This window comes from Drosophila grimshawi, unplaced genomic scaffold, assembly GCF_018153295.1.
Source record: "Drosophila grimshawi isolate 15287-2541.00 unplaced genomic scaffold, ASM1815329v1 contig_1377, whole genome shotgun sequence".
NCBI classification, from domain to species: Eukaryota; Metazoa; Arthropoda; class Insecta; order Diptera; family Drosophilidae; genus Drosophila; species Drosophila grimshawi.
Window position 1 is genome coordinate 25,318,641 of NW_025062900.1, and position 18,544 is coordinate 25,337,184.

At 39.6% G+C, this 18,544-nt stretch overlaps 1 protein-coding gene across 6 annotated transcripts in view; it reads left to right on the forward strand.

Annotated features, from left to right (window-relative positions):
• LOC6567113 (protein sickie) overlaps positions 1-18,544 on the forward strand; it is a 178,903-nt gene that overhangs the window by 143,681 nt on the left and 16,678 nt on the right. The window contains exon 1 of one of the 6 annotated variants that reach the window (XM_001993453.3): positions 7,178-7,373. The exons of the other annotated variants lie outside the window; for them this stretch is intronic. The gene's annotated coding sequence lies outside the window, so the exon portion shown is untranslated. Of the gene's footprint in view, positions 1-7,177; positions 7,374-18,544 lie in introns of those variants that run through there. 6 annotated transcript variants of the gene reach the window in all.

The window sequence follows — 18,544 nt, forward strand, 5'->3', positions numbered from 1 at the left end:
TTTCATTAATATGTCTACCTCGAAAATCTGAGATCCTTATGCAATTAAAGAGCTGGTTATCTGAACATATTTTGCAACACTGTCGCTAACTTGGCCAACTGCCATGGGACTCATTCATTGGCTTTGGCTGCCTGCTTGTGGCAGCCGTAAAAAGGCTGCAACATTCGGTGGCAGCTGCCGCAGTATTGTGCATATACATTGCCTACTTTCAAGCGCGCTTCTAGAATGCAATTGTAAAAAATAACGTAACAATGTTGCGGCTGCTACTGTTGTTGTTGTTGCTGTTGCCGCTCCTGAATGTGCCTTAAATTCTTGCACAACAGCTGAGGGATACCTGCTCTCGTTCCCCCGAACCCCATGTAACCCCCATTACTTTATCTGGCTGCTGTAACTGTCGGCGCACTTCAGAATTCATTCGGTTCGCTTATCGGTGCCGCAAGTCGAGTCACATTTTTGTCAGCACAACTTTTACGCCAAGTTGCCTTGCATCAAATTCCCATGGAAGATGTCGCCTCAAGTTCTTCCTTCTCCCCCCCATTCCAATCCCCTGCCCGATGTTTCTCTCTGTGTGTAACTCAAGTTGTCAACAAAAGTCACGCAAAAGTCTGATAAACTTCCGAGGCAGTCAGACAAATGTACTCGAAGATTAAGTACGGAGAGAGGGGCAGGGCCATTTTCTGGTTAGGCGTAAGGGAAGAAAGAGAAAAATGGTCTGCATATGAGCACAACTTGATTTCATTGTCATTTTTTGTTGTCGGATGCGCTTATACATATCTCAAAATAAGTCGTCAACAATTTTCAGTTGGGAGTCACAAATGAAATAAACTTTGAAATTGCATTTCATCAAATATGAGTAGGAGGAATGCGGATGGGGCAGGGGGATTTGTTTTGGTGTGAAAACCATTTCTTTTAGTTGATATCTTGTAAAGCTATAAAGTATTTTATGGCCACACCTTTTAAATACGCTGAGCCATCAAATTTATCGAGGCTAGCCAGACAGCCAGCCAGACATACTATTAGACATTTCTCCAGACAACATAAATCTGCCCAAACTTCGCCCTAGCTGAGCGAGTGAACTGGGAGGTCTCGACTCAAGGTCATGGCGTACGTGTAAATTGCTTTATGTTGCGGAGTTTGATGGATTCACTGTGCCATTGCTTATTTAGTGGATATAAAGCTATTTCAAAGAGATTGCAGATACTGGCAGACGTTTTGAAATTCGGTTATTGATATCGGCTTGCTCAAAAGGTCAGATAGACATTATTGATATGATGAGGTCAAATGCGGTCTGCTCTAGCAAAACCTGCGCAGACGTTGATATAATCTGGAATCGCCGAAATAATCAGTACTCGGTAATCTTAAAGGAGTAATCTAATGGAGCCTGAGAATACTTTTAGTTATAAAAGATAGTAACTAAATTCGACCAAAAGTAAACTTCATCATTTTTTTATGCCCCTAAATCTACAGACATTTAATTTTTTTTTTTAGAAAACATTTCTTTGCAATTATAAGTAGCTTTAATATTTGATAAAAGCAAAAATGTTTTCAAATAAAACGATGTTAATTTGTGGTACCCGCTATTGATAGCCATCGATTTACTCGAGAACTGAAACCTTTCCGACACATCTACATGTTAAACTAGGAAAGCAGTCAAGAGCAAGCAGAATAATACATACGTGCAACTAAGAATGGGAATAAAATGCAGTTTGCAGTTTTCAGTTTGCAGTTTGCCGATTGCTTGAGACTTGAGTAAAAGTCAGGAATATGAGAATAATTGCTCTGGAGTTATGTCTGACAGCATTTGAGCTTGTTATGGCATTTGAAGCAGAGACCGAGTGGCAGCTGCTTCTTGCTCTGCCTGCCACTGAAATGTAGCTGGGGTTCTATGTGGGTCGATTGTGGTGGCATGCCACACAGTTGAGTAAATATCTCTCAAAGAGTGCACTTAAGAAGCTTAAGGCAAGCTGCCACAAACTGCGAATTGCAGTTTATATAAATGCATTCGTCTCTATCAGAGTTTTTGGCTACTTAGATTCTTAGAATCTTAGTATAAGTTTGGAACTTTAACTTGGATTCATCTAGCACATTTAGTTCATCTTTAAAGCTTTGTCATATTCATTATAATTAAAGCCAAGTTAAATTGAAAAAGTAAATTGACATATAATTTTTACAATTTGCTCTTCTTCTTGTATAACTAGAACTATAATCAACAACTTTTTGTGTCAATTTAATTAAGCCGTCAAATGGAAGTCTTGGGGCGTGGCAGCTGTTAACTTTTTGCCAACTTTACCAACTTGGCCAATTCAAGACTTTGACGGTTGCAACATTAAAAACTTCAAATATTTCACAATTTCAACTTTTTAAATGGTATTCTTGATGGCAGATAGCACAGACATGGCTAAAAGTTGATTGTTTTAATGCAATTGCCAAGTGCCACGCCCTCTTCACTGACACTTCAACTACGCCCAGCGATTTTTGTATTTGAAAAACTTTTTTAATTGCCCATTCGATGTTTTCCCTCGCCTAACGCCTTCGGGCCTTTGGATCCTTCCGGGCTTTCGATTGTGCGGCGCTTAATTAATTTTTGCTATGAGTAATAACCTCATAAATGCCAATCCGTCTCTCTCACTTAGTTGCCCCTGTCCCACTTCCCCTTTTCATCTAGTCAGTCAGCAGTCAGCAGTTTTGCGGCATATTATTTGCTATTGGCCTTTTTTATTGACAGACTTCATCGTCGTCGAGCAATTTCACTTTGCGGTCGCACAAAGCAGCATCAGCAGCAAAAGTGAAGCACATCCCAGCCCCTTTGCCACTACTCAGCATCCCCCTTCTGCTCCAGCTTCTTTAGTTGCCTAACTACCGGCTGCATTAGTTGAATTGAGTTGAGCTCGCTTTGTCAATCTTTTTTTCCTTGTACTATTTAATGGTCCTCTCAGAATGACGATGCTGTTATCTCCTTAGATAAAAGCATGATACAAGCTATTGGAAGTCAAGAAATAAATTAAATAAAAATATAATAGGCAGCTAAGCTGCCTCTTTATTAAATAAATCCCCGATGATGGTATTCAAATGTGCACTGAAAATATTTTATCTGTACATATACCAATATAAATATTTGCTTATATTTTGTACAATAACAATTTATTGACTGCAAAATAAAGCCGACGACCCTCTTATTATACTCAGAAAATCGCACTGAATTTTAGAATTTGTTACTCAGAAAGTATATTTCTAAGAACCAGGGATTTTTTCTCAATAGCATTCTACATTTATATCACAATTTATAATAAATATGCCCAAATATGTCCTGCAGTATTTATTATACTTGTAAAAATGGTTTTCTTATTAGTTTTTAAACTTTGATGTCATGCCTGTAATAAATATTCATTGAATTCTCAAACTTTTAAAGCAATTTTGCAAATATGAAAAGCTGTACAATATTGTACTTATGGTCTTATTTTTGCCATAATCAGCAGTTCTTTCGTTGCTTTTAACACGCCCAAAACTTGAAAGTGAACCACGATAAATTTAAGCAACCCCCTGCTGAAAACTCTTGCTTTCTATCACTGTCCCTCTTTATCGAGCTAAGCTTTATGGCAGCTCATGTTGCACTCTGGGCAAAAGCCACAAAACAAAAAAAAGATAGCAGTAAATCTCAAGCAAGAAGCTTATGAAACTTCCAACCTACATCAACTTTAAACAGCTTTTGGCCACAACGACAACAACAACAACAACAAGAACAACAACAGCAGCAGCCACAATACAGAAACCCCAATTGAGCAATCTTATCACTGACCATAAATATTAAAGCACAGCTAAAACAACAACAACAATAAACACACATTCAGCGCAGACCACAACCACAATCAAAGGCACTCTTCACTCAATCCAAACTGAATCGAGTCTTGAGCCACGCAACGCGCCCATTTATCACGCACTCCAAATTGACCTAAGCGACCGCTGCTCACAAACACAGACACACACACACACACTCACACACACACACTCCAATACAAACACACACACACACAGCGCCAGCTCCTACCGTGCCCCCTTTGCCCCACAATCTCTGCACGACTAGCGCGATAAGAAAGAAGAATTATAACTAAAAAAGACTATGAAAGATCGCCTCAAGCGCTCAAAAAAATCAGCAGATGATTCACCCGGCAAGGGGATGGGGAGGGGGGCTCATTGTGTGAGGAGGGGTATGTTAGTTGATTTTAATTGATTTGGGATTAAACACAATTCACCGGTCAATATTTGCAGGCACTCAAAGCTAGCTCAACAAAACAATTCGGCAACCAAATAAGAACTTGAAGTACTTCAGCTCTTTGTGGCATGTGCCACATTTTATTTGTGCGCGAAGCAGCTGTGCCCATAAAAAATATTTTAATGGCCAGTTGCTGAAAATTGAGCAATTGCTGCTGTCGAGGGGATTGAAATATAAATCATAAATTAGCTTAACTCTTGCTTATTGTTTAACTAATGAACACTATTTTCTTGCTTTGCTCTTTTCTTTTTAGGTAAGTGTTTTTCACATCTTTTGTCTATTATTAAACACACTTAAGGATTGGTATGTACAATTTTCTGTAATTTATCTAAATTGTGATATTGAGTTTATTCAAGTTTACCCTTGCAACTATTTAAGTGAATTCTATACCAGAGATACAATAGTAAGCGGATCATTGAAGTGAGAAATCGATTAACCCAAGATCGGCCTTAAACAACTTAACTGTTATGTTGTGCTTATCTTGAAAGGTCTGCATAAAAGTCGGCATTACCTTCTTATGGTCATTACGACAATAGTATTTATGTCAAGCTGCAACCAATTTCGTAATTTCTTTTTAATTATTTTGGAATTTTCACTTTTTATAAAGTAATTATTTTCTGCGAATTTCACCACCTGTCAACAATAAATGAGTGTGAAAGCTAAAATAATCAGCAAACACCATAAAATCGATTTTTGTTGTTTTCCCAGCTTATAAGCGCCCTCTAAATGCGGTCTTGGGCCATAGTGGGTTAATATAAACTTTCCTGTTCCTACGCTCAATTATTTACTAGGATTGTTATTGTTTTGTTATATTTCTGTTCTACTACTGTATAAATAGGCAACGCTTGCCTCTTGAATACGTTGATTTATACATTAAATGGATTTGGCCATACTTAAGCAAGCTGGCTGGGCACATTTCCCTTCAGTAAATATTGATATGCACATACGCATAATCAAAGCTCATCATTCAGCTCATTTCACTTGCCAACCCAAAGGCCTAATCCCTGCCATCTTTGTGTATCAGAGAATCAATTGATATGCCAGTTGCCAGTTGCCAGTTGCCAGTTGTTGCTAATAACCCATTTCGCTTATGTGTATTTGGCAATAAGTCGACTTAAACGCTCAACTTATGTCAGTCAATGACTTCCCAAAGCCAGGTCCTGGGCTCCCACATTCCCATATGAAACTCTCCACGCATTTTGCATGAGTCGGCAAAAACAGTTTCATAAGTCAAAGTCAAAGGCACAAAATAAAAAAATAAAAAGGAAAATTCCTCTTCTTTTTTGGGTAGCCAAATTGTTGCCTTGGCAAATGTGGAGGCCAAATTGCTTGCCCGCCCTCCCACCTTCCTCCCAATAGCCTCTCCTCTTGCTCTGAAGCTATTGGCCAACTGCGTCTCAATTTGAGATAATCAATCATTTTTAAGTTGCAACTCCCCACTCTCCCTGCCGCTCTCGCTCTGTTCGCAGACTCGTTAAGCAAACCCCAAAAGTTTTAACAACTTTATTATGGTGATGTTCACAATCTCCCATATACCATGTACCCCTCAACTCCCCTCGTCGGACCAATCAGATGGCATTTGTCGCTGGCGTTGGTGCCGCAGCGTCTCGCGCTAAAAATAAATGACGCCAGGACATAAAGTTGCCTGGTTGCCTCCTTGTCTCGTTGCCTGTTTGTATGTTTGCCTGTTCGACTCCCCTTTGGCCTGTTCGACTAACTACAAAACACAAATTTGCAATTTTTTGTTCCTTTACTGCGCAGAACTTCATTGCTGATTTCGCCTCTCCTTCCGTCCGTCTTCCTTCTCACACACACACATACACACACACATATACACACACACGCTCTCATACACAGGAAGCTGCGTCTGTAATTTTTTCCCCGCAGCTGAATAGTTTTTGCCAACGCCTAAATAAAAACGAGACGACGGCGACGCCGCTTTGGCGCCAGCTATCCCGCCCCGCCCGTCCCTGTCCAGCCCCACTTTGGTCTGCGACATAGCTCAGATCCTTTGGCAACACCCGGCTATGCATCCCTTGTGATGCCCTGTAGGGCAAACATGTTGGACAGTGTCATATTTTCTACAAAGCACATTTTGACTTCGAGATAATTCTGGTTTGCACGCAACTGTTTTTTTTTTAAATTTTCTTCAATGAAAAAATGGAATGCAATAAAAGCATAAAATTGCTTGAAATTATAAATTCCAAGTTAGTTATTCCATTATTTCCAAATAAACAACGATATTTTTGGCCGCACTCCAAATAAAATATCCGTTTAAATAATATTTCACACTCTGCTCTTATAACTCACACACATATTTACTCACATATAGCGCATCCTTGCTGTCATTTGACCCTGCACACTTTGTCTCAATGTTATCCCCCTACCCACCCCCTCCTCTGATGTGTTTCTGTTTGCCAGTTTTGATGCTGTTATTTGTTTTGTCGCCGCCGCCGCCAAGCCGCCGACGCTGAAGCTGACGTCGCGTCGTCGCCACCGCAGCTGCTGCTGCGTCGCAGCAGGCCGCTTGGCTCCTGCCTGCTGCTGGCTGCTGCTGCTGGCTGCTGCTGCTGGGTGCCTGCCAAAGGATTTGGCTTCTCGTGTGTCATATTCAGTTCCGCATTTGATGCGGCAGCAGTCGCAACGCACGCACCGAACATTGCAACATTTAAGTTTGCTAGTTGTTAGACAACATGTTGCCAACGCACTTGACATGTTGCCGATCGCTGTAAGCAACTTGTGAGCGCAGCTCCCATTAACGCTCTCTCGCCGCTCTCACGCTCTGTCGAGCGAGACGGCGCTCCGTTTCACGCGCTCTGCGCAGTGCTCGCGCTCTCTCACAACTGATCTTGCTCAACATACGTTTGTTGTTAGTACTGCGTCAACTTCTTAACGGAACAGATGTGCGCGTCGCATTGCATTCGGAGTATTTGCGTATCTGATTATCTTTGAGTTCCTCGCGTTAAACGTGAGAATCTATTCGTCGACTGCATGATCATGTTTAGTGTTTATTTATTTTACTGATTACTGAAGTGTGTGGTGTGTGTGTGTGTGTGTGTTGGTGTTTATATGTGCTTAAGTGTTGCGTCAATTGTGATTTAAAGTAAGATTCATTGAGCATATTTTTTCAAAGCTTAAGTCTATAAATAAATCGTAAGCCTTAAGGGTTAAACGTCAAACGTGTTTTGTGTTGTTTTGCTACGCGAAAACAAAGCGAAAACAACAAAAATAAATAAGAGCGAAATAAATATTTAATGCCAAACCGGTCGCTCTGAATTCTGTGTAAAGTTCAGCTGGTCAGTTAACAAAGCAAGCAGCCCACAAAAATGATAAATTTTCTGGCATATATATGTGACAAAAAGTAGGCTGACACCAAAAGATAACAACAAAGTGGCCCACAACTGTTTAAATTACCAAAACAAAAAAAGAGGAGAAGAGATAAAATTATAAAGCAAATAAACAAACAAGTTGCAGCAACATTTGCGACGCGGAAGCTGCAGGGAACAATAAAAGAAAAGTGTGCCATCCAAAAAAGTGGAGTGAAATTAGTGATCCAATAAAAGGCTTCAACACTGTGCACACAGTGTTTGACAACGACGAAAGTCCCTTGTGTCCATTGCTGGAGTATTCAATATTCAGTGCCCACAGCTACAGTTTCAGTTCCAAAGTATCGGGTGTGACTCGACTAAAGTTACAGAGACAACTCAACTCGAATGTTGCACAATCAGCTACACTGCTACAGTCGGGAAAAGGGTGCGGGAAAATCTGCAACATCAGCTCGAATAATGACAGAGGGAAAACCGAGGTGGAGTGTGACGATGCGCTTGTCGCGGCTGTCATAATGAAACGCAGTTATTGTTTTCCATCAAATAGCAACAAATTAAAGAGACACACGCAGAGGAATGGGGGCAAGAGGCACAGACAGCGAACAGACTGCGAATGGTAGAAGAAACAAAGCACAAAAGTGCAACAATGGCAAATTATTTAATGGAGCATGTCGAAATGAGCAGGGCAAATTGTTCATAAGTTCATATGTTGCCAAAAGGGTGCATCCAAAAACATGCGAAAAGCAAACATGCAGTGGCGTTGACCACAAAGGGGATCTGAGAATATACGAAATATTAACCATAGAAATAATATGACAGTTGCGTCAGTTTTAGGTTTACCTCATGAGTCTCGAAATTTCATGTGGTCAAGTAATTAAGATTGTATCTTAGCAGCATTTTATAGCAGCTACCCATAACCCATAACATTTTTCTCTAACATTCGGTTTTATGTGCCATTTTATCTTTTGATCTAACAAACCCTAGAATGTTGCATTTTTATTATCGCATCACCCAGCTCTCTAAAAAAGAACTAAACGACTACGTCCCTGGAAGAGTAGCGCACTCGACACACAAATTGCCATTCGTGTGGCACTGGAAGAAAGGAAATTGTCTGGTCGCGTTCCTCATTCATTGTGTTCAGCTTGTAAAGTTTTGTGTGCTCAATGGAAAGTTGCTTCCCGTTGTTGAGTTCTGCAGTTGAGTTTGTTTGCCTTTGGATGATACCTGCTGCCAAATCTAGCCAAATACTCCTTCGCCCCCCCAAATCTTTTCGATTAACTTTGCATTTATTTGCTGTGTATGTATACATCTATATATATATATATATATATTTTTTTTTTTTTTTTGCTAATGGCAACTGAAAGCCAGTGACAGGCCAATATATCACAGGAAGAGCAGAACAGAGCACAGAGCAAATTCCCAACAACAATAAAATGAAATAAGAGGAAATAATCAAATTGGGTCTGACTGTACCCGATGGGAAGAGCAGCAGTCAATCGAATCTGGCTAAAAATTCACAGCACCCTCGCATGTGTGCCCAAACAGACAGCTGTGTGTATGTGTGTGTTTGTGTGTGTTTGAGAGTCAGTTCCAGTGCCTGACGGAGGTGTTTGGCTCAGCTCTGACGCAGTGTCACCCTCCCCGGAACCATTTGCTCACTCTCACCCTCCGCGCACTCTGCTCCTCGCCATCGCCCTTACTTTGCCTGTATCGACGGTGCGATCAATTAAGTAAGAATTGGTTGTTCTCAGTGTCAATTTTTATGTGCGCTATCCCTCCCCTTCCTCGCGCATCCTGTGGCTCTCCTCTGGTCTTGACAATATTTTTGTAATAAATTCTTATTAGAGTTTGGCGCTTCAGCGGCTGCATGGAATTTTCAATGGAACATGGGGCGGGGGAGAGATTTATGAGCCTGTGAACTTCATTTTTGTGCTGCCTTTAGGTTTATTAAAGAATGCTTAAGCTGCTCAAGAAAATATAGCTCGAGTCAGTATTAATTGAACAAATATTGCAATTAATTTAATGCAGCGCAGTTCATTTTCCAATTTAGTATACTACGCCTTGATGAAGATTGATTTTTGACGGCTTTTCACTTGAGGCAAATGGAAAATGGCCTGCAGGCGAAGCTAATCGAAATGGAAACTGAAATTGTCGTGGCCCGTGTGGAAAATTAGCCTATGCATAAACATATCTGTATATATTGGCGTTAACTTTGAAGTTGCCAATTTCGACAGATATTCGCTTTGAAGATTGGACGTGCAATTTGCTCACATGCATCGCTGACAAAAATGGTCGTTTAAAGAGGCGGAGCCAACTTCCTTATGGCCCAAAAAGATACCGTTTATATATGCGCACAAAAATACAGTCATTTAAATCAATTGCTCTTAAGTTGTAGGCAACAATTTTCATTGATTGACTTTCCTCAACTGTCAATTTCTCTAACTGAGATAGAGAGAGAGAGGGATGACAACAACAAAAATGCATGTCAAATGCTTGTTCCCCATTCACTTCCATGGAGCCAAACTGTCTGCCCTGGCAGCTGTGTGAAGTGTGTTTTGTGTTTTGCGTTTTGCATTTCTATGTGCTTTGCCCACCATGTAAATGCTATGTAAATATTTGCCAAATACCAACAACCAACAACCAGACAACAACCAGCTAAGCGAAGACTCTTATTTATAAACAACACTTCGGGACTTAAAGAACCCCAAGATGTTGAGCCTCGGCTCGTCGCACTTAATTAAAAGGCAAAATTTTGATGAGCCTCAATTGCTATCCCAAAATCGAACCCAAAAACCTTCCGTACCCCCAGTTATTATCTCTGCTACTGTTCAAACGTTCCCAGAGGCTAATGACCCGTAAGCAGCGACAAATCCCAGGCGCATGTCTGACATGCTTGACTTTAGCTCTGGGATTGGGATTGGGTTTGGTTTTCTTTTTTTTTTTTTTGTAGGGTTTTACCTGATGTGCAAAGGGTTTTCTCACTGTGTGTGTGTGGCGTCGGCGTCATGGGCTGTGTTTAATTGACGGAAAAGCGGCGACAGAAGGCCAAAATAATATTTCAATATTCTAAAGGAAATGAAATGTTAATTAGCAAGGGGAAATACTCAAAGAAAAAGCAGATAAAGAAAAAGAAATCTCAACAGAGCAGCAATTGATGTGAGAAAATGGCACTTAGAAAAGGTTAAATTTGTAAAGCATGAAAATGTCAAAAGTTGAGTTTCAGAAAATGCTGGAAATGATTGCATGAACGGATATTATTAATGATATAATTATGAGAAAATTAATATTACAAAATAATATAGGGGAAAGTTCTCTATACATTCAACCAATGACTAAAGAGATTTATCTGTAGTCGTATATATCTGTATCTCTATCTGTCTTTGGTTGAACTTATAAGAAAGAGGTGGAAATAAAGCTAATGTTTTTGTTCGAAAATCTAAAAGAAGATACAGTTATAGTCAGTTAATTATTAAACAATCTATGGGAATATTTCAATCCATCATCAAATTACAGCTGACACAATAATTTCTCTAGCTAATGTGTCTAATCCCCATTGAAAGACAGAGACATAGAGAGAAATAATTGGTTGGCACTGCAAACTAAGCACAGATATTACGATATCATAATTACATTAAACTTGCAACCCGTTTGAGTGTCTTACCTTGTTGCATTACACTAATTAGCCTGACGGACATCTTAGGGTTGCCATTTTACCTGCATTGCAGCTTGAGAGGTTGACTAATTGGCCTTACCGTCTCTCTCTGTCTCTGTCTCTCTCTGTCTCTCTCTCTCTCTCTCTTATTGCCACTGCAGCTGCCGCACTGCCTAAACGCATGTTGCAGCCGCCTTTGTCGTCGCACTTTGGCACTCAATAAACACCGTTTATCTGTGGCTTAGTACTCGCATTGTAGAATGCAGGCAGTTGCACCTTTAAAAAAGGGCCAGGCTCGATATTCAACAACATGACGCAGCTGATTGCGGACGTGCCTCAGAAGACGTTGCTTTTGCCGCTGCAACAAATCATCAATCAGCTGCAACTAATATATTGTGACTTCTGTTGTTGCTGTTACAATTACGCCAACTGGTTGCACTTGAAAGTGCAGCTGCAGCCCCTTTACCCTTCCCCCTCTCCCCCTCTCCCATCATTGCCCCACTCTAATGAGCATGCCTGTGATTGCGAGGGATTCATCTGAATGCTCCATTTCATTAACTCAGCCAGTTCTGGGAAATGTCAGCAGCAGAGGCAGGCAGTTGCGCTTATCTATGTGTCTTTCATTTAGTGCCTTAGTTTCTTGAGAAGAAGAGAACGCTTGCTTTTGGTTGCTGCCTCGAAATGTAATTATCATTATGCCACATTTATCTGCTTGAGGTTCTGCGTCTACTTCTTGGCGTTGATTAATTTACGACATTATATGTCTAGGCTATGGGCGTGTGTGCTTCCACAGATGAAATATGCTCTGTTGATTTGGTAGTTTATTTCAAAAATTATATCAGACTGTATCGGTTGCAGTCCGAAAGCATCAAATTGGTGGCCTTGGGGCATTATCTTGGAGTGAAGAAGCACTCTTAAATGTAGACTAAGAGACTATCAATTACTGATTCAACTTAAGAGAATTTTTAACTTAGCTTACAGTCTTGAGTTAATATTTATATAGAAAACCCAAGTATGTCTAAGATTCAAGGAAACTTTTTCTTAAAGAAGCTTTACCCTTAGAAAGACCTTCTTGAAATTATCTTTTAGTTGACGCCCCTGCAGAATTGTGTTCACACTCAGAAAACAAAGCGTTCTGATTTTTAGAAAATCGCCGTACTTTTATTATTATCACTAAGAAATACATTTCGTTGCTTAAAAGCACTCGACGTGAACACAGCCAAAACATATTGCAAATATATTTCGGAAAAATACAGAAGAAGAACGTTTTCTAGTTTTCATATCGATTTTCATTTTTTTGTCAAATTTTCAGGGCTTTTTTCTCTTCTCTTGGGTTTATTCAGACACACTGCTAGATTAAAAATCGTATAGCTTTGTTTTACTTGAGAGAATTTTACTTAATATTTATTCAATTCGATTTTTATATTTCAACTTCAAGTCTTTATTGGCAGTAAGTCAGGCAAGCCTTATCTTGCTTACAAAGTGTTATCCAACTATTATTTTCGTTTCAACTGTAAATCTTGCCAGTGTTGCTTAACTAAAGACAATGTTATTTCAAACACCTTAAGCCCAAACAGCAGCTGTTTAAATGGTTTTGCTGTCATTGTTTCTGTTATTGTTATTGCTCGTTTAGTGGCCAGTGTCCAATGCGAGGCGCATGTTAAAGCAACATAAACACAGAGTACGACCCCTTAACTTGCCCCATGCTTGTCTTGAGCACTTACCCAAGATGCATAGCCTTAAATAAAATTGGTACAACGAGAAATATATAATAAAAAAAAGAAGAAACACTTTTTCATTATTATTATTGCCCACGTTGCAAGATGGGGCTGCTGATATGACGGAGCGCGACGACCCAAAAAAAAAAGAAGGAAAAACTCATCAGCATAATCAACAAAAACGTGGAACGTCTGGACGTTGAAGGGAACATGGGGCAAGTCATCGAGGCAATGTTGCATGCAACATGCACAAGATTCGAGTGATTGTTGCCTGACAGCCCGTTGAGAGTTGCAGCGTCTCGCTGCCATTTGTATAGAATATATATAGAAATAATAATAATAGTAATAATAATAATTGTTGTTGTTGTTGTAGTTGTCCGTCAAGTGGCATATGCGACTGCAGTAGGGTGTAGCTTGGCGATAGGGTGTAGCACCAGTTGTAATTAGTGCAACTCGAGTGTGCATTCCCCTCACCCCTCACCGCTCACCCCTCTCAAATTCTGTTTCTATTTCTGTGCTTTGGCCCCCTGCTTGATTTGTCATATGTGACTGTATCAAAGGGCTTATCAGCATTCAGAGACCCATCCACTTCGTGTTGCATGCATTATCTTAGGCATTCAACAGACGCAAGCAGCGATCGAATTGATAAATTGCTTGCTGACGTGATTTGTGTACAGACAGACACCAAAATGTGATCCAATGCGATTAAATGCGATTCGATAAGATTTCTACAGTTTGTCGATTGCTGTTTTCTAGTCTGTGTTTCTCGGTTAGTATGCTAATTTATGTGACTACCGCAAATGAAAGCCAAGTTGTTGCTTTTAGTTGCTGCTTTTATATTTTCACATGCTCGAATTTGGCACTAGACAGATGCTTTCTACACGATTAACACTGTCCGACAGTTTGATTTACTATATATGTGCTGATATCTCGCATCTCGTTCGATTTCATCGCTGCTGCCGTTGACCAGTAAATCAAAATTTGTTGACGCCTTGCATAAAGCTAATAAGTTGAACCCCTGCACACAAGTTTTCCATGTGTGGGCTTCCATGTTTGGCTTTAATAGAAAGACTTGAGCTATTGCTTGCGTTGTGTAATATTGTTAAAAAAAAGTCTCTCAGCAAATTGCATCTAATATTTCAGCATCTTTTTTTATTACCCACTTGCCCGACTGCAATCTTTAAGATACATTTCCAGCGCAATTCAATTGCAACTGCCACAATGGGCCGGCCTTAAATTAAATGCATTAAAGCGACTTTATATATAGTATAAACTGGATACATGTGTAATACGTAATGCTCGCCTCTCTTTGACGTACTCGGAACAATAAAAATACGTAGTTCCATTCACTTCGCAGCCTGCTCTCCAGTTACATACATGTGGCTAATGCTGTTACAGATAGCTCTAAACTTAAATTAGACTCAATTGTTTATAATTCTCAATAGTAGACAGTAGCAACGAGACGACTGTCAGGTCTCTTTAAGACTGTCAAGTGCGTCAACTCGTCGTCGGCCACTTGAGGAAGTGCCCAGCCTTCAGCTCTCGATCTCGATTCAGATCTCGATGGCAGCCCCTTTCTGGGTTTATTAAGAAACTGGTTAAAGCTGTTGCTGCTGCTGCTGCTGCTGTTGCTGCCACCCGCCTAAATTCACAGAAAACTGTGTGGTTTCAAGGGAGTTCAGAGCAGCAGCTCACAGCAGGTTTCGTGCCTAATTAATGCAACTTGATAAACATTAAAAAATTTACAGTTTTTTTCATAACTTTTTTGGGTCGCTAAAAGTGAATTTTGTGGTCGCGCCCTTTTATTTCATTTTAGCATAAACATCTAAAAATTCCTGCATTAATTTATGATATATGCGCTTTGACGCCAGGCTGATAAACAACAAACTGATAAACTCGAACTATCTAAGAAAAAAAGTCTGTGTTGATTTCTTTAAAACTTAAATAAATTCGTCTGTATAAATATGTGTAATAAAAATGTTTTTATGACGTACATGAAATGTTAATAGTGTTTATTGTTCGCCAGTGATGTCACGTTTTTGTATTTCCTTAAGAAATATATATTATGTGCTACCTTTCAGATCTCGACACACCTCAAAATAATTATATTAACATTAGTTTCAAGAGTACGCCTGTTTTTTGCCACTTTTTCAGCAGCAAAAAAAAAAATAAATAAAAAATGTGCGCTTCTAAATTGAAATAAGAACTCGACCCAATTAAATGCCTACAAGTGCCTTGTCTCTAATAACTAAAAGCCAGACACACACAAACACACCATATACACAAGTTGCGTGTTGTTGTGGCATTTACAAGTGCTTTTTTGTACATTAATTCCTTAGCTGTCGAATGTTTGGTACCAATGACTTCATAAGAGCTAAGTATTATTATGCTTAGGCGAGAGGTTTTTCGTATCTCACAAAATATAGAAAAGCTAATTTTATATACAAGAGTTTCCAAGAATATGAAATATATTTTGAGCTGATTTTAAATTATTAGAAAAGCAAAAAGAAAATTTAAGCTATTTTTGTAGGAGCTTCTAAGAGTCTAAAATAAATTTTGAGCTGGTCTTAAATATCTCAAGTATTTAATCCCCTACCAAATGCCCACCTTCTGGCAAACAATGGACTACTAAATAATAAATTGAACTTTCATGTTATTTGACTCATGTTTTCTAAACAAATCTCAAAGCTGAACGTCACTAGTAGCAGTTGAGTCAACCTTGAACGTAGCTGTCATGATCCCCGTCCCGCCAAACCCCTGCCAGCTCCAGCTGCTTGCCACTCATTCTTGACACGAAGCTACTTAGCAATGCAGTTGACAGCCTCACTTCGATTATTTTTGCGTATTTCTGTCTTACTACTCAACCAGTTTTAACATTGAATATTTAGAATTTCATTATTGCTTTTTGAGGCTTTTCTGTTGATTTCAACGGCAGCAATAAATTTGGATTTTGTTTGTTGTTTGTCAACAGTATATATATAAATATATATATTTGTATGTACGAATTTTGCTTGAGCTGATCAGAGCAAAAGCGTATAAATAGTTTCGCGGCTTAACTCAGAACATATGTTGTCTTTCTTGATGGTCTTAAGTCTTAACTTTTAAGTGTTTACGCTTTAATCTGCAAGCACGTTTTGTGCTGATCCATAATTCATTTCACTTCCTCAAAAATGTTCATCAAATGAAGCCAATTTATGCATTGGCTGATTTTATTTGCTTCTTTTATTTCTATTATTATTTCTCTGTTTCTGTTTCTGATTCGTTTTATTTATTTTTTGTTTTTGCTCAAAATGATGGCAATTTCCTAGTGAGATTTGGCTCGACTGATAAGCAGCCATGTCGTCTAGACTGGAGACCCTCTGCAGCAGCAACAGCAGCAGCCCACAGGAAAAAGCACAAAAACCTCGACAGACGTCTGCGATAAGTTGGCTGACTCTGCCCCATGCCCCATGCCCCATGCCCCCTGCCCCCTGCACGGCGCGTACCCAAAGGCCAGTTGCTGTCAAACTGCAGCCAGTTAGCGAAAGTTTCGCCACAGGAAATTGAAATGAGTCCAAATGCGAGTGCACAAGACTGGCTTGACATTTGCCACACACACACACACAAGACAATAGATGAAATTCCAATTGCAACAGCTATTAAATGCCATTGCACAATCAGCCATAAACAATGAGCAAAATGCTAAATTCATAACAATTAGACGCCTACACAGAATTTACAAACTAGCTTTGAACTGTCGAATTGAACAATTTATTTTGGCAGACCTTGAGTTGAGTTGTTGTTGTATTTTTTGTTATCGAATTATTGACAGGCAGGCGTTGCACTCAAGAGCTAATTTGATTTATATGCGCTTTATTCAATCAGCGCACAGTTTTACAAGCATCGCAACTTCAATTCTAAATTCAGTTCAAACTGTTGCCCTGGGCATTTCTGCCCGGTTTTTTGTGACTCACATTGCAGCAAAATTTCTAGTTGAACTTCTATTTGCTTTGTGTAAATTTAGCATAGGCCATAAATTCTCTAAGCTGTCGCATGGCCATAGCTCAACTTTTGTGTTGCAGCTGCTACATATTGCGGCATGCTTCTTGCCAAACTGTTGCTGCTCCTAAAAATGTCATTTTCCAATCGTAGTTTTGCCGTTGCTTTTGACACACTCAATTACAATTTGATTGATAGGTCTTAAGGGTTTAAGCTTAGCTCGGCATACAACAATTATTTAAGAACTTAAAAAGCAGATGCATATAAAAGCTAGACTACAAGATTCCCTGCAGCAAGCTGTAAATGCAATATTCTCTTATATTATTGCAAAATTTCCTTTTAAAATGCTATGCACACTCAAATGTAAGCAAATGTCAAGCAGCTTCTGTTTTCATTCACAAGCTGGAACCGATCTTAAAAACATTCTTAGAGTTGATCAATAATATGTCAGGGAATATTAGGTATTAGTTGGAATGAATATATCCTCTGATTATAACAAGCTGCCAAGTTGTATTGTTGATTATTGTTTTGATTTTATAATATTACCTGTTTAATGAGATTTCTAGATTTCTCTAAGAAGTACTTTTTTTTTTTTTTTTGTTTTGTTGACCCACTTCAAGGCCGCTCTATAAACTAGGCAGCTTTCCCTGCCTTAAGCTCGGCCCGTAGCATTAAATCGCTTCCTGGTTCTCCAACTCCGTTTCCAACGTAGGCCCGCATATTCATTTTCTCTATTGGGGCCGTGCTGCCTGTTAACTTTATGAGTTTTTAGTTTTATCAACTGTTTGACACTTGGACAGACAACAGACACTTAAAGCATATAGTATCTACACACACGTTGTTGTTGTTGATGCCATGTGGCGGCTGGCGACTGAGACTGCACCAGTTTCATGCCACATGCCTGCCAATTGTTGTTGTTGTTCTTGTTGTTGTTGCTAGTCATGCTGATGTCAATTGGTTTGTTAGTTTGACTGCAGTCGTTGACACTTGAAAGGGTGCTTGTTGCTTGGTACTTGGGTTGTGGTTCTGGTTCGGGTTCGAGTTCGAGTTCTGGTTCTTGATTCTTGATTCTTGCGTCGCAGCATTTCGCAACTTGCTAAATTTGCTGACGAACGGCTTGACTCATGTTGTTGCCATTGTGCAACAGCAACACTAATAGCAACAACAAATAAAACTGGCAATTGCAATAAATAACAATCTTCTAATGTCATCAGCTCAGTAGTCTCTTGCCCCTCTCTCTCTCTCTCTCTCTCTCTCTCTCTCTCTCTCTCTCTCTCTCGCTCTGTTCAACAATGGCTGTCTCTATTTTTGTCGTTATTAGTAGTCATTTCAGCTTCAGTTTCCCCATTTTCCCCTGCTCTTGCCATGTTGTTGTATTTGTTTTATAACGCTGCGTGAATTGGCTGTAATTGTTTTGATTGCAGTTCATGGCGTCGACTTCACACATCTCTTCTTCTCTCTCTCTCTCTCACTGTCTCGCTCTCTGCAGCTGCAACTCTCTTGTGAGTTCTCATAAACTGTCATTTTAATTGTTGAGTCTGTAGAAATTTCAACTTTGCTAATGCTGAAATTGTTAATTTATTGATGGAGTTATTAAAAA